Raw genomic sequence first — 15,691 nt, 5'->3', positions numbered from 1 at the left:
GTCTTTATTCATCTTAATGTAAATATCCATGCAGTGTGCCTGTTTCATCACAATTAAACAAGTGTGTTTGATGATGAGGGGTGCTACCCTAACCTCTGTGGGGGGTGGTATGCTGCAGACTTTGGGGTATGTGCCATGTGACCTTTTCAAAGTCCAAAAAGTTCTGAATTTTCAAAATTCTTGGTCCCCCTGAGCTTCTGATAAGGGGATTTGCATGTGTATCTGCTTGCATCAGGGAATTCTTTGGGTGCTGAGAACACAGCGGTGGGGGGGAAAAAATCTTCAAAGTCAGGAATAACAAGGAAACATATCCATTAATTTCTGAAAGTGCTAAGTGTTCCCAAAATCCAAGTCAGGAAGAAAAGCTTCTTCTTTTCCATCTGGCGTCAGCCATCAGGGTAAACCAAGATGGGTGCTTACAAGTACATCCAGGAACTATGGAGGAAGAAGAAGTCCGAAGTCATGTGATTTCTCCTGCGGGTACGCGGTTGGCAGTACCGCCAGCTCTCTGCACAGCACAGGGCTTCCCATCCCACCCAGCCAGGTAAGGCGCACAGACTAGGATACAAGGCCAAGCAAGGCTATGTCATCTATTGGACTCGCGTGCACAGAGGTGGTCGCAAATGCCCAGTGCCGAAAAGTGCAACCATGGCAAGCCTGTCCATCATGGCGTTAACCAGCTGAAGTTTGCTAGAAGCCTTCAGTCTATGGCTGAGGAGTGAGCTGGACGCCTCTATGGGGCCCTAAGAGTCCTGAATTCTTACTAGGTTGGTGAAGATTCCACATACAAATTTTTTTAAGTTATCCTCATTGATCCATTCCATAAAGCTATCAGAAGAAATCCTGACACCCGGTGGATCACCAAGCCAGTCCACAAGCCCAGGGAGATGCGTGGTTTGACACCTGCAGGCGGCAAGAGCCATGGTCTGGGGAAGAGGTAAAAGTTCCATCAAACTATTGGTAGTTCTCGCAGGGCTGCTTGGAGAAGATGCAACACTCTCCAGCTCCACCGTGACCATTAATTTAAATAATGTTTGTAAACCTCAGGCCTAATAAACAGGTTAGGACAGTCACATCTACTTAAAAGTGTTCTTTGTCTGCTAAAACAGTAGTTGTCTGCAGATTGTTCCATGAATGCATTGTTTAAAGACAATAAGTAAATAGTGCATCTTGTTTCTAATGAGGTAAATGTTTTTGGTTTTGCTTTAAGAATCTTACTAGGGGGTTACATGTCAATGTTTAAAAATGGCATACTGTGTGGTATGTTGTTGTTGTTGTTAAGTGCCGTCGAGTCGATTCCGACCCATAGCAGTATAATAGGTATAAAATAAATTCTTTAAAAGGAGCATTGAAATTAGCTCTTTCTGTGCATATACTTTAGTGCATATACTAAAACCTACAGTTTTATTGGGGGGATGCAATGCTCTGATAGCCTCAAATGGTTGGAGTTTTTGTTTTCCTTGTTTTTAGAGTGTAACAAAGGTAAATTCAGACCAACTTTCTTAAATAAGTTGGATTTTGCTTGGACATTTGTAAGATGGGAAGAGACTGTCCTAATCTTTTGTTATGATCATGTTTTGCAAAGAATAATGGGGTCAATTAGAGTCCACATTTTTATATTACGTCTATTCATGTAACTGCAGGTTTTGAAAAGGAAAAGTTTTAAATGCCAATATTTTTAGAAGAAATACTGCAAGAGAACTTTCAAATGAAACAAGTCTGAATTATCAACCTAAACAGAGTTGCCTTGGTCTGCATGTATCATCAAAGGTGAAAGCTTGTTCCATCTCCATTTTGGGATATGTAGAATCCTAGAGTTGATAAAACATCTGCAGTGATATTTACATTGGGGGGTCCTGTTGGGGTGCTATGGGTTAATGTGCTAGACTGTAAAGTTGGTTTGAACCATAAGGTAGATAATTCAAGTTTAGCAGCTGCTCCTCAGAAACCCTATATAGGGTCACTATGGGTTGGAACCAACTCAATGGCACTTAACTACGTCAAAACAAATGGAACATTATATGATGGAAACAATGAAATTATTTATTGAGATGTGCAAGTTAGGATATGAAGTAAACTCCCTTGGGTCCATTAATAAATACCTTTCAGTTATTTGAGAACAACAAAAAAAAACAACTAAGTCAGAAGAATGGGATAAAGATGTCCAGGATATCAAATAAATGCTGGCTAGGGGAACATAAATGAAGAGAAAGAAGCAGCCAGGAGGCAAAGATTGTGATGAGGGCATCTTCATGGGTTCATTCATTCTGCCCAAGGCTATGCTTCCCCTCATTCCCACCTCAGGACCTTTGCATTTGCTGTCTCTTCTGCCTGGAAGAAGCAAGTCGCTTAGTCTTTGTAGGCTTCCATTTCCTTTCCTGAGTTTGTGTTTAGCATTGCACATAACATGAGAAGGATAGGACAAAAAACCAAGGCGTTCAGGTATCACATTTGGAGCTAATAAGGGAAACCCTCATCTCTCAAAGATGTTTTGAAGACTAGGTAAAAGTTCTCCATGAATTAGTTTGTGCCACAATAGGTGATGTCACAGCATAACTTCTCCTCTGCCTGGTAACAAAGACCAGGGAATCCCCTGCCTGAGTCAGGAACATAGACAGAAAGGCTGGGACCTGGCCAGTTTGACATCGACCCCGATAGAAAGCCTCATAATGGCTCCACCAGTCACCGTAACATAATGAAAACTTCTCATTCCTGGGTCGCAGACCAGGTCTCCCCCACCATGGGTGTTGCATGCTCAGTTCTAAGTTCTTCTGTTGTTATTGTCACTGTTCTCCTTGTTTCCCCCTGGGTCTTCTTGCTTCAGAGAAGGTGGAAGCTGCTACAAGAGCAATACTTAAGCCTGAAACGAATGGGCCTTTGTTTGGAACAAGCTTATGAGCGGATGCAGCCATGAGTCTGGTGATAAAAATGGGAGAAGGCCAGGCAGGATGCAAAAGAGCATGACCAATCGCCAAGTAGGGGTTTATTGGCTTGTATATTTTATTGTGCCCTAACATCCCTCCATTCAGCATTAGATGTCAGCAGCTAGTGACAAGTCTAATGATTGATGGGTGAGAAAAAAGCAGCTTTCTCCCCCAAACTGTGATGGGTCAACCTTCCTTGGCCAGCTTCTTGAACCCAAATGAAAGCAGTAGAGAATGTCGGGTGAGACTTGACAGTAGCACCAAAGGTGAGCTGTCAGGCTGCTGTTGACTGAGGGAGACTTTTTTGCCATTTCAGAGAGCTATTGGCCTGGCTAAGGGAAAAGAAGATTTATAAAGGGATCAGAGCATATGGAAGAATGTCCTAGCAGTAAAATCTCTTCTTTATCTTCTATAATTTTGCATCCACCTCTTTCAAGTTCTTGGCTATTAACCAAAAGGTTAGTGGCTCGAGTCTGCTCTACTCAGAGGGACCTTGGAAGAAAGCCATTGAAAACACTCTGAAGTGAAGCTCTATTCTGACCCACATGGGGTTGCTGTGAAATGGAATCATCACGGCAACTGGCTTAGTTTGGGGTTTCTGACAGGATAGAGGTCATATTTTAAATTATTGTAGCCTACTCATTTTTAGTAAAATCTCCTAAAGTAAACACACAGTCCTGCACAGTTGTAATGGACTTGTGGATGCCTGTTTTGTGCTTCTGTCTGCTCTTACCTGATAGCCTTAAATATTTCACTTTGATGAGTTTAGAAATTATCACAAGAGTAGTTGCCATTTACAAAGCCTTCTGTGGTTTTAAATGCATTCATTCTTATTCCTGTTCCACAGAAAGGTTGGGGCCTGGCCCATGCGTTCCTGCACTGCCTCCACCTGGGCCTGCAGTTTCCATAGATAAGCCAGGACATCTACAGTCAAGACAGCCTTCTTCGTGTCTTCTCCAGTCGCTCTAACACGATGAAAAGTCTCTTTCCTGACTAGGAGAAGGGCTCTAAAAAATACACTATATATACACTTCAAAGAACCTCCCTGAGTTAGGAAACAATTCATTGGCCTTTCCCTATAAGTGACTGTGTTTCCCACACTGCTTCTGCTTTTGTTGACCTAAGCTCAAAGTAAAATGAGAAAATGTGTTTTGTCAGATGGACAGCTCACTGCTAATGGTTCTGAGGTAGGCTGTGCACGCAGTCTACCGTGGGAGGCCCCCTGTACTGTCTTCCAGAGACACTAGCAGCTTTGTGCTTTCCATTTCTTTTTTCAATACTGCAATGGCGTACCCAGTCCACAGACACTCTGTCTGAACATCGATACCTCAGGACCAGGAAGAATTCCTAGGCTAGTTCTAATGCAGCAATTGTGTTTGTCAGATTCTGCATTTATTCTCATGGAGGTCAACTTTATAGGCATCTGCTTTCCCATATATTATATTTGACATGTCAAGTAGGATCCAGAAGGCTGGTCCATTAAGAGTAAACGCATTATAGCAGCCCAGACCTGTTGATTCAACATGAAGGGAGGCAGTTTCAGGGGTAATACGGTAACTCACTAGCCTACAACAGAGCTTATGGGATGAACCCCTGGGATGCCTTTTGGGATATCATTAGTAAGCATGTGGTAGCCATGCCCTGCTGGGACTGCTGTTGATTGAAAAGTGTTCAAACTGTGGTCAGAGGAGAAGTATGGGGATGAAAAGAAGCAAGATCAGTCTTCAATCACAAGGCCTGTATTTCACCTAACTACCTCCCAGGGCAGTTTGTCAAACACCAGCCTGTTATTCAAATGAGGGAAAGTAACATGCTTTAGTTTCAGTTTCCAGTTGGCTTCATAAGCTAACACTGTGAAATGACTTTTCCCCTGATATATATTAATCAACAGTCTGATCCATAAGAAAGACTTTTGACAAAGTGACAGAGTCCATCAATAAATCATCAATGATTTCTTCTTTGACAATGAGTAGTATATGTATGTCAGTAATTTGCAAGAAGTTGTTGTTGTTGTCAGGTGCCATTGAGTCGGAACCAACTCATAGCAACCCCATGCACAGCAGAACAAAACAATGTCCGATCCTGGGCCAACCTCACTACCGCTGCCACACTTGAGTCCATCAATGATGCCACCTGGCAGATCCATCTTGTTGGAGGTCTTCCTCTTTTTCTCTGACCCTCCATCTTACCCAGCATGGCATCCTTCTCCAGTGACTGTTCCCTCCTGACAATATGTCCAAAGTATGAGAGACGAACCTTAGCCATCCTGGCCTCCAAGGAGCAAGAAGTTAGCATTTAGTATTTCACTTTTCCGCTCATACTTCAAGTAAAGAAACTTACAGGGACATTATAAAAAGTGTTTGAAGGAAAGATACATGTTCTTGTTAATAACCAGAAGTTTGCTTCTGTCTAGCCTTACCGTAAGGTCATTGGGTAGGATAAGTCATGTTTGCTAGACTAAGAGCCATGATGGCACTGTGTGCTAAGCATTGGAATCCTAAGCACAAGATCAGCAATTCAAACCCACCTGCCACTCTAGGAGAGAACGATGAGGTTTTCAGTTCCTATAAAGATTTACAGCCTCAGAAATCTGATACAGGATTGCTATGAATCCTAATAACCTGATTACAGTGGTAGGAGTAATAGTACTGGACTAAGTGTTAGTAGCTGAAATCCACCTAGTGGCTTTGCAGAGAAAAGTCCAGAAGATCTACTTTCATTAAATCTACAGCCAAGGCAAACTTATGGATTTCTTTTTTTTTTTTTTTAAAGACTACCAGAACAAATACTCAAACATCATATTTCTTAAGTAAAACTATAAGCCCAAAAACTGATTTTCTCTTAAGTTGTTAGTTGTTAGGTACAATCAAGTCGATGGAGAGTCGTAGCAACCCTGTACAACAGAACTAAACACTGTCTGGTCCTGCACCGTCCTCACAATCTTGTTGTGTTTGAGCCCATTGCTGCAGCCACTGCATCAACACATCTAAATGAGGGCCTTCCTTTTTGTACTGATCCTCTACTTTGCCAAGCACGATGTCTTTCTCCAGGAACTGGTCCCTCCTGATAACATATCCAAATCACATGAGATGAAGTCTTGCCATTCTTGTTTCTAAAGAGTAATCATACTTTTTCCAAACAGATCTGTTGGTTCTTTTAGCAGTCCATGTTGAATTCAACATACTTTGACAATACCATAATTCAAATACTTCTAGTCTTCTTTATTCATTATCCAGCTTTTGCATGCATATAAGGCAGTTGAAGTTACCCTGGGTAGAGTAGGGAGCACCTTAATTCTCAAACAGACATCTTAGCCCTTAAATTTGAAAGAGGTCTTTTGTAGCAGATTTGCCCAATGTACTATGTCCTTTGATTTCTTGATTGCTACTTCCATGAACATTAATTATGGATACAAGTAAAAGAAAACTCAGTATTTTCTCCATTTATCATGTTATTATTGGTCTGGTTGTAAGAATTTTGTTACATTGAGGTGCATTTCATTCTGAAAGCTGTATTCTTGGATCTTCATCAGTAAGTGCTTCAAGTCCTCTTCACTTCCAGCAACAACATTGTGTCTTCTGTATATGACAACTGTTAATGAGCCTCCCTCCAACTCTGATGCCATGTTCTTCTTAACATATTTCAGTTCAGCATGCAGTACGCTAAGTTACTAATGCAGCACTGGAAACACTCAGTAGTCTGTGCCAAGAAATTTGGAAGATAGCCATATGGCCAATCGGTTGTAAGATATCCATGTTTGTGTCCCTACAAAAAAAAAAAAAAAGATGACCCTACAAAATGTGGAAATTATGAAACAATATCATTAATATCACATGCATATAATTTTGCTGAAGATAACTCAAAAAATGATTGCCTCAGTACATCAACAGGGAACTGCTAGGAATCCAGTGTGTGACTCAGAAGGCATGGAATGAGGAGTATCATTCCTGACATCAGACAGAACTGGGCTGAGAACAGAGACTATCAGACAGATGTTTATTTACATTATATTATTGACTATGTTAAGGCAGTCAACTGTGTGAATCATAACAAACTATGGACAACATTGAGAAGAATGGGTATTCCAGAATACTTCATTGTGCTCATGAGGAAACTGTACATAGACCAAGAGACGGTGGTTATAACACAACAAGTGACACTGTGTGGTTGTAAATCAGGAAAGGTGCGTGTCAGGACTGTATCCTTTCCCCAAACTTATTTTTCTTAAGTATTTAAATGATGCCATCTATAATTACTTCCCTGGGAAAGTAGAGGGTCAGATAAAAAAGAGGAAGACCCTCAATGAGACTGATTGACACAGAGGCTTAAACACAGCAGTGATTGTGAGGATGTTACAGGAATGGGCAGTTGCTGTAAGTCAGAACCTACTCACCAGTACTGAACAACAGCAGTGGTGGTGGTGGTTATGTGCCGTGGAGTGGGTTCTGACTCATAGTGACCCTGTACAGGGTTTACGGGAGCAGAAAGCCGCGGACCAGCTGGTAGTTTCGAACTGCTGACCTTGTGGTTCGCAGCCCGATTCGTAATAGCAGCAGTAGTACTCACTATTTTCAAAGTAAAATCTTTTGGTGTCAATATTTTCAAAGTATTTCAACATACTAACCATTCTTACACTGGACCACAGGGTTGGTTTGAACCTTAAGGTCAGCAGTTCAAACTCACCAGCAGCTCCTTGGAAACCTTATACAAGGTCACTATGAGTCAGAACTGACTCTAGAACACTTAACAACTACAACAACCACTCCTAATCAGATCTCTGTGGATTTCTATACAACTAAATCACTATGTATAGAATAGAGCCCTTGGTTTCAGATTTCAACTCCACATGTATCTGAATGGAAGATCTCCCATAGATGAAGCATTCTAACCACCTTCTGGCTAAAAACTCTCCATTTTTATCTGGCTGGCTGGCTCTAAGCACATAGGTCGAAGTTAATACAAATGCTCCATCAAAGGCACTTAACAGAAAGAAAACAACTAAACAGATCTGTTTCCTGACTTTGTCCTTTGGTGAATATTTTCTTACTCTTAAATATACTTTACTCCTGATAATTCAAGATTCTCTCACTGGTGAGAGGATATCATGGATTAGAAGAACCCTGACATTCCTTTTGTAAAAGTAATTTCCCTGGCTTGATGAGATAGGAATTTGCAATAGCATCTTTACAGAGCTTTTCAAAGAGTAGTGGGAATGGAAAAACTCCCCTGGGTCCCTTTCACTTACTGCTCCATTGGGCTGATTATGGCTTTATCTAATGATGTTTTCCAAATCACCAATCAAAGCACACAGGCTGAAAAATCCAAGCTCACTGATGGGCAGAGTGAACCAAAATGTCTATCCCCAGAACTGTCCTGGGATGTAAAGGACACAAAGTTGCTGTAACTTGGGTTAAAGAGTAAGCACAATGTTCATTGCAACACTATTCACAACAGCCAAAAGGTGGGAACAACCTAAATGTCCATCAACAGGTGAATGGATAAACTAAATGTGGAAAATGATTCTGCCGTAAAGAACTGAAGTCTTACTATATGGAACAATGTGGATGAACATTATGGGGCAGAAATCATTATGCTGCATGAAATAGGTCAGTTCCAAAAGGACAAATCTTGTATGGTTTCACTTACATGGACTATCTGGAGTAGGCAAGTGTAAAAGAGATCAAAGTTGTTAATGGTTTCCAAGAGGGAGAGGGCAAGGAGGACTCGTGACTTAGGGGACACTGAGCTTCTGTGAAAAGTGATGGGAAAATTGGGGCACAAATAATAGTCATGTTGAACAACATAATATGCAGAATTGTGTCACTGAATCATGGAGCATGTTGAAATGGTAAATGTCTTGTTTTACGTCTATAATCGATATATAGGAATCCTGGTGCAGCACTATAGGGTAAGTGCTGGACCACAAGGTTGGTTTGAACCGCAAGGTTCAAACTCACCAGCCACTCCTTGGAAACCGTATACAGGGTCTCTATGAGTCGGAACCAACTTGGCGGCAGTTAGCAACCTCAATACTCACATTACCACTGAGATGAAAAAAAATTGGAACAGAGTTATGGAATGCAGACTTCAAACTCTACTTTGTTAAATTATAAATTAGTCATTGATTAATTCTTCCCTTTCCAACTACATGGAAGTGTCCCTGTGGTAAAGTGGTTAAACACTCTGCTGTTAATAGAAAGTCTGACAGCTCAAATCCATCAGCTGTTCCACAGTAGACTTACGTAAAACAATCCAGGAAACCTTGTGGGGCAGTTCTACTTTGTACTATAGTCACTATGAGTTGGAATCAATGGTACAGCCATGGACTTGGTTTTTTGTTTTGTTTTGTTTTGTTTTTTGGCTTCCAACTGTATAACCATCTTACCTATCATCTAGGCATCCTGACCCCGAGCTGGGTACACAAGCAGGTGGACAGGCATATTTGATAATTTGCTGAGTTCTCACAAATTTCACTACTAAAGCTTTCCAAGCAAATCATATAATTTGTACTTGGACGTAGAGTCAACAGGACTTTAAAGTCTATTTCTGAGCAATTTCCCCTCCTCAACTTCTTCACTCTCCACTCTCAGCAGCCCTGACAGATACATCCACAGCTACCCTAGAAAGAAAAAAACAACTGCAATGCTTGACTCAAGTCAAACAAAGGCAATCATATTAGTTTTTTATTTCTAGTTATGTTGTTGTGTGCTGTCTAGTCAGTTCTGACTCATAGCAATCCTGTTTAGGATTCCCAAGTCTGTAAATCTCTATGGGAACAGAAAGCTTCATCTGTCTCCTGATGCGATGCTGGTGGATTTGAACCACTGATCATGCGGTTAAGAGTCCAAAGCGTAATCTACCCTGCCACCAGGGCTTTTATAGCTATGCTTACAAAAAATTATGTTGCTCCATAAACAGAAATGCCTTTCTCTTACTAGTATTGCTTCATTAAACTTGAACACTATGACAATATATTTGGCTCACAAAGTCCCTTTGTATTTCAAATGACATAAATTCATCATAACCCAATTATTTGGAAAAAGTTTCTCAAGCTACTAAGACTTCTCTCCCAAATGAGTGATTCCCACATTCGAGAGGCAATCTTCCTCTGCTGCTGCTGACACGTTGCTTTCTGCCCAGAGTTTTATCTTTAGCTCCCTGGGAATCCAAATGGAGCAGGCAAACCTCAAAGGAGCTTTTCTTCTGCTTTATACCCACTTTTTTGGTCAAGCTTAAACAGCTATCATTAGATGGTTTCTCATAAAAAGTGGCAGCCTCTGGTAAGCTAAATAAATGTGTGTGGTTCCAAAATAAAGATGTCCCACAATGCGGAAATCTTGAAGCCACGCAGAGGAAAACAACAGGGATGGATTTACATGCCAAGGTTAACTTAGCACTGACTTTTAACTCTTGTCTGTCAGACCTACTCTTATCAAGCGGCAGAAACCCAGGACGGACAAAAGAGGGCAGTATTCGCTGCATCTTTCATCCCAAGATTTGGCTCTTTTATCAAAATGCAATGGAGCCAAAAGAAAACTATGCCCAGCATTTCATAACACAGGAAGTGGGGAAGTAGATTAGATACTGGGCTCCACCGTCGCCACAAAATAAGCAGTGCGTTTCGTTTGTAAAAGTCACTGTTCTCCCCTATACAAAAGTCTGACCAGAGGAGAGATTTTGTTTGTTTTTCAGTCAGATTGATGAAACTTCTCAAAAGAAATAAAGACATGTGTAGTATGTTTTAAACTATAATAGACCCACAAAGATCATTTAGTTCAGCCCCTTCATTTTTCAGACGAGGACCAGGTCTGTACGTTTATCATCCACTGCTTTTTGTGCTCAAATTACATCAGCAGCGTGGAGGGAGAAGGTTCTCAGATTTCCTCCTGGAAGTCCTAAGAGAGTTTATTGTAATTTCAAAATGAGATCCAGGTGGGTGGTGGTGTAAACAGTGAAAATGTTTGACTACTAACAGAGAGATTTAAGTTCAAGTCCATCCAGAGTTGCTTCAGAAGAAAACCAGCCATTGAAAAAACCCTATGGAATATACAGTTCTACTCTGACACCCATGGGGTTGCCATGAACCAGAATCAGCTCCATAACAAGGGACTTTGCTCTGTCCATACAAATGCAGGTCTTAACAAAGGAGCCCTGACCCCTGCCCTGACCATCATCAGATTGGGCTGGACTTGATTCACACTGTGGGCGTGTTATGTTGTTGTGTGCTATAGAGTAATTATGACTCATCGCAATCCTATAGACTAGAACTGTTCATAGAGTTTCCTAGGCTGTAATATTTATTTTGCGTCTTAATTGGGACTAAATTGCCAGGTCTTCTCTCCTACAGAGCAGCTGGTAAGCTTAATTCACTGACCTTTCAGCAGCCTAGGACTTAGCCTTTGTGCCTTAGGGTTCCTTTGGCATGTCATAGACATGTCATACACAGAGTACCAATCTTTTCTTAACCATATCTTTTCTTAGCCAATTTTTTCTTAACCTGCTTCTTTATTCTTCTGATAGAGGCCTTAATGTTGTTGTGTGTTGAGTGCCCTGGAGTTGATTCCACCTCACAGTGAACATATATAGGGTTTCTGAGACTTTTTAAGAGTTTGTGGGAGCAGAAAGCCTCATCTTTTACCCACAGAGTGGCGGGTGGGCTCAAACCGCTGACTTAGTGGTCCAAAGTCCAGTGCTTATCCTATGGAGCCACCAAATTGTATCATTTCAAGGGTGAGTTTTATGCATGTGAATGATATCAATAAAATCTTTTTAAAATACCTAAAATATTGCTATTACTGTCTTTGCACCACTCATCTGTCAGTTCATAGTACTATGGTGGCTCGTGCGTTGCGGTGATGCTTGAAGCCATGCTACCGGTATTTAAAATACCAACAAGGACACTCATGGTGGACAAGTTTCAGCAGAGCTTCCAGACTAACAGAGACTAGGATGAAAGTGAGGCGTGCCACTTCAGAAAGCTTAGCCATTGAAAACCTTATGAATAGCAGAAGAATATTATATGATAAAGTACCAGAAGATGAAGCCCTCAGATTGAAAGTACTCAAACTGCAATTGGGGAAGTGCTGCCTCCTCAAAATTTATGATGTGGATGGAGCAAAGTTTTCGGAACTTTTATTTGCTGATGGACACAACTCAGGATGAAAAGAAACAGCTGCAAACATCCATTATTTTAATATTCTTTAACTTCACCGTGAACTTGCATATGAACAATTGGTGGTTTGTTGTACAGTTGGCCCCTGGCCTTGTTTTGACAGGTGATATTGAGCTTTTCCATCATCTTTTACCACAGATGTATCAATTTGATTCTTGTGTATTCCATCTGATGAGGTCCACATGTATAGTTGCCATTTATGTTGTTGAAAAAAAGGTGTTTGCAATAAATAAGTCATTGATCTTGCAAAGTTCTATCATGTGATCTCCAGCATCATTTCTATCACCAAGGCCATATTTTCCAACTTCTGATCCTTCTTCTTTGTTCCAACCTTCGAATTCCAACCACCAGTAATTATTAATGCATCTTGATTGAATGTTTGATTAAATTCAGGCTATAGAAGTTGGTGGAATTTTTCAGTTTCATCATTACTGACTTTATACATATTTGGAGTATATATCTGATAAATAATAGAATTAACTGGTCTTCCTTGTAGGCAAATGTGTATGGAGACCATCCTATCACAGACAACAGTGTACATCAAGACAGATATTGAAATTCTCTTTTTTGAAGACAAATGTCATGTCATTTCTCTTCAATTTGTCATTCCCAGCATAGTAAACCATCTGTTGTTAGGTGCCATCAAGTTGGTTCCAATTCATAGCTACCCTATGCACATCAGGACCTGCTTGGTTCTACACCAGCCTTACAATCATTGTTACACTGGCTTCCATTGTTGCCGCCACGGTGCCAATCCATCTCATTGGGGATAGTCCTCTTTTTTGCTGACCTTCCACTTTATCAAACATGATGTCCTTCTCCAGGGACTCGTCCCTCCTGATAATATGTTTAAAGTATGAGAGAAGAAGTCTCACCATACTGGTTTCTAAGGGACATTTGGACTGTATTTCTTGTTCTTCTGGTGGTCCAGAAGAATAGTTTTTAATAGTCTACTCCAACACCGTAATTCATATGCATCAATTATTCTTTGGCCTTCTTTATTCATTGTCCAACTTTCATATGTGTATGAGGCTATTGAAAATACCATGGCTTGGGTCAGACATACCTTAATCCTCAAACTGACATCTTTGCTCTTGAACGCTTTAAAAAGGTCTTGTGCAGCAGATTTGCCTCATGGAATTCGTTGTTTGATTTCTTGACTGCTGCTTCCATGAATGCTGATAGTGGAGCCAAGAAAAATGAAGTTTTTGACAATTTCAATATTTTCTCCATTTATCATAATGTTATTTATTGGTCCAGTAGTGAGATTTTTTGTTTTCTTTACCTTGAGTTATAGCTCATACTGAAGGCTGTGGTCTTTGATCTTCATCAGTAAATATTTCAAGTTCTCTTCATTTTTAGCAAGCAAGGTTATATCATCTGTATACTGCAGGTTGTTAATGTATCTTCCTCCAATCTTGATGCCATGTGCTTCCTCATATAATCCAGTTTCTCAGATTATTTGCCTGGCATACAGATTGGACAAGAATGATGAAAGAACATAATGCTGGCACACACCTTTCCTGATTTTAACTATTCAGTGTCCCCTTGTCCTGCTCTAACAACTTCCTCTTGGTTTATGTGCAGGTTCCTCATGAGCACAAAGAAATGTTCTGGAATACCCACTCTTCACAATGCTGTCCATAGCTTGTCATGATCCACACAGTCAAAAGCCTTTCATTGTCAATAAGCACAGGTAAGCTTCTTTCTATTAGTCTCTGCTTTCAGTCAATATCCATCTGATATCAGCAATGATATCCCTTGTTCAATGTCCTTATTTGAATCTGGATTGAACCTCTGACAATTCCCTGTCAATGTATTGTTGAGGTCACTTTTGAATTACCTTTAGCAAAATTTTACTTGCGTGTGATATTAATGATATTGCACGGCGATTTCTACATTCCATTGTGACATCTCTCTTTGGAATGAACACAAATATGAATCTCTTCTTAGCCAGGTAACACTCTTGCAGATTTCTTGGCATAGATGCATGAGTGTCTCCAGGGCTGTATCAGTTTGTTGAAAGATTTCAATTTGTATTTCATCAATCTGCAGAACCTTGCTCTTTGCCAAGCACCTTGGACTTCTTCCTTCAGTATTTTTGGCTCTTGATCATATGCTACTTCTTGAGATGGTTGAACATCCATCATTGCTTTTTGGTACAGACTCTGCATAGTCCTTCCATTTCTTTTGGCGCTTTCTGCATCATTCAATATGTCGCCCATATTTGTCCCAAAATAAATTTCTGTTTGTTGAAGGGAATCACTTCTGTTATTTTTGTTATAGCAGCATGAGGTCAATAAGACAGAAAAAGCAGCCTTGTGAGGGAGAGAACTTTTGAGTGGGAGCTTGACGGAAAGGTAGGGTTCCAGAGGCAGTCTGCTGGAAAGGAAAGAGAATCTCAGGCACAAGCAAAGTCAAATAGGTATAGGAAATTATGAGGGTCACTTTATAAATAATGAGCTTGTTGTTGTAGAGAAAGAAGTTAAAAGGAAGGATTAGAAATATTAGTTAAAGTCCATTCATCGAGGGTTTCAATATCAAGCCAATGAACTTGATTCCAAACGGCAATAGGAAACCACTGAAGGGTTTCAAGACAAGCAGAAACATGATTGGAGCTATGTTTCAGGAAAATCAGTCTGACACTGAGAAGCTGAGCAGATTAAAGGGGAAGGCTGAAGGGAAGGAGACACGTTAAGGAGTTATTACTGCAAAAACAGATGCGATGAGTTCTTGTGGTAGCTGCAGCACAAGGGGAAAGAAAGAGACAGATGAAAGAAGTACCATGTGTCACATAGTTTGGCAATTAAGTGAATGCTGAGAAGTGAAGCTAGGGCAGCAGACAGTGGGACAGTGAGGAGTTTGAGGTATCACCAACTGAAAGGGAAGGTTGAAAAGATGATTAAAGGGAAGAAGACCAGGAGTCTGGTTTTCAATGTGTTGATTTGGAGATTCCTACAAAATACCAATGTAGGGATGTCTAAGGGATAGCTAAATCCTGGGATTGGTGCTCAGAGAAGGGTGACAGGAAGCGTCTATTCCACACTCAAGTAAACCTGATGATTGCCATTCTGGAAGGGGCCAACATCTAGAAAACTTGAAGTCATAGTCCTTTTGGTAATTGCTATGACATAGACAGTTTTGAAACAACAGCCAAAAGTGAAATATATGTTCTTTTTGATGATGAATGCGATACCATCCTTCTTCAATTTGTCATTCCTAGCATAGTAAACCATGTTATTGTGAGATTCAAAATGGCCAATATCAGTCCATTTCAGCACACTAATACTTAGGTTACAGATGTTTATGCATTCCATTCAATTTTAGACAACTTATAATTTTCCTAGATTCATACTCCGTACATTCCATATTCCAATTATTAATGGATATTTACAACTGTTTCTCTTCATTTTGAGTTGTGCTCCATCAGCAGATGAAGGTCTGGAGGGCTTAACTTCATTTGTGTCATCACTTTCAACTATAATTTGACAAGGCCGCTCTTCCCCAGTCATATTTTGAGTACCTTCCAACCTGAGGGGCTCATCTTCCAGCACTATATGTAACAATATTCCAGTGTTCTTCATCATGTTTCAGT

At 40.5% G+C, this 15,691-nt stretch overlaps 1 pseudogene; it reads left to right on the top strand.

The window, feature by feature from the left end:
* Positions 1-437: 437 nt before the first annotated feature.
* The window catches only part of LOC102828441, a 57,498-nt pseudogene continuing 42,244 nt past the window's right edge, over positions 438-15,691 (top strand).

The sequence above is a fragment of the Chrysochloris asiatica genome, unplaced genomic scaffold, assembly GCF_000296735.1.
Source record: "Chrysochloris asiatica unplaced genomic scaffold, ChrAsi1.0 scaffold00115, whole genome shotgun sequence".
Taxonomy (NCBI): Eukaryota; Metazoa; Chordata; class Mammalia; order Afrosoricida; family Chrysochloridae; genus Chrysochloris; species Chrysochloris asiatica.
The sequence above is the reverse complement of the archived record's forward strand: the minus strand, read 5'-3'. Positions and strand labels throughout refer to the sequence as shown.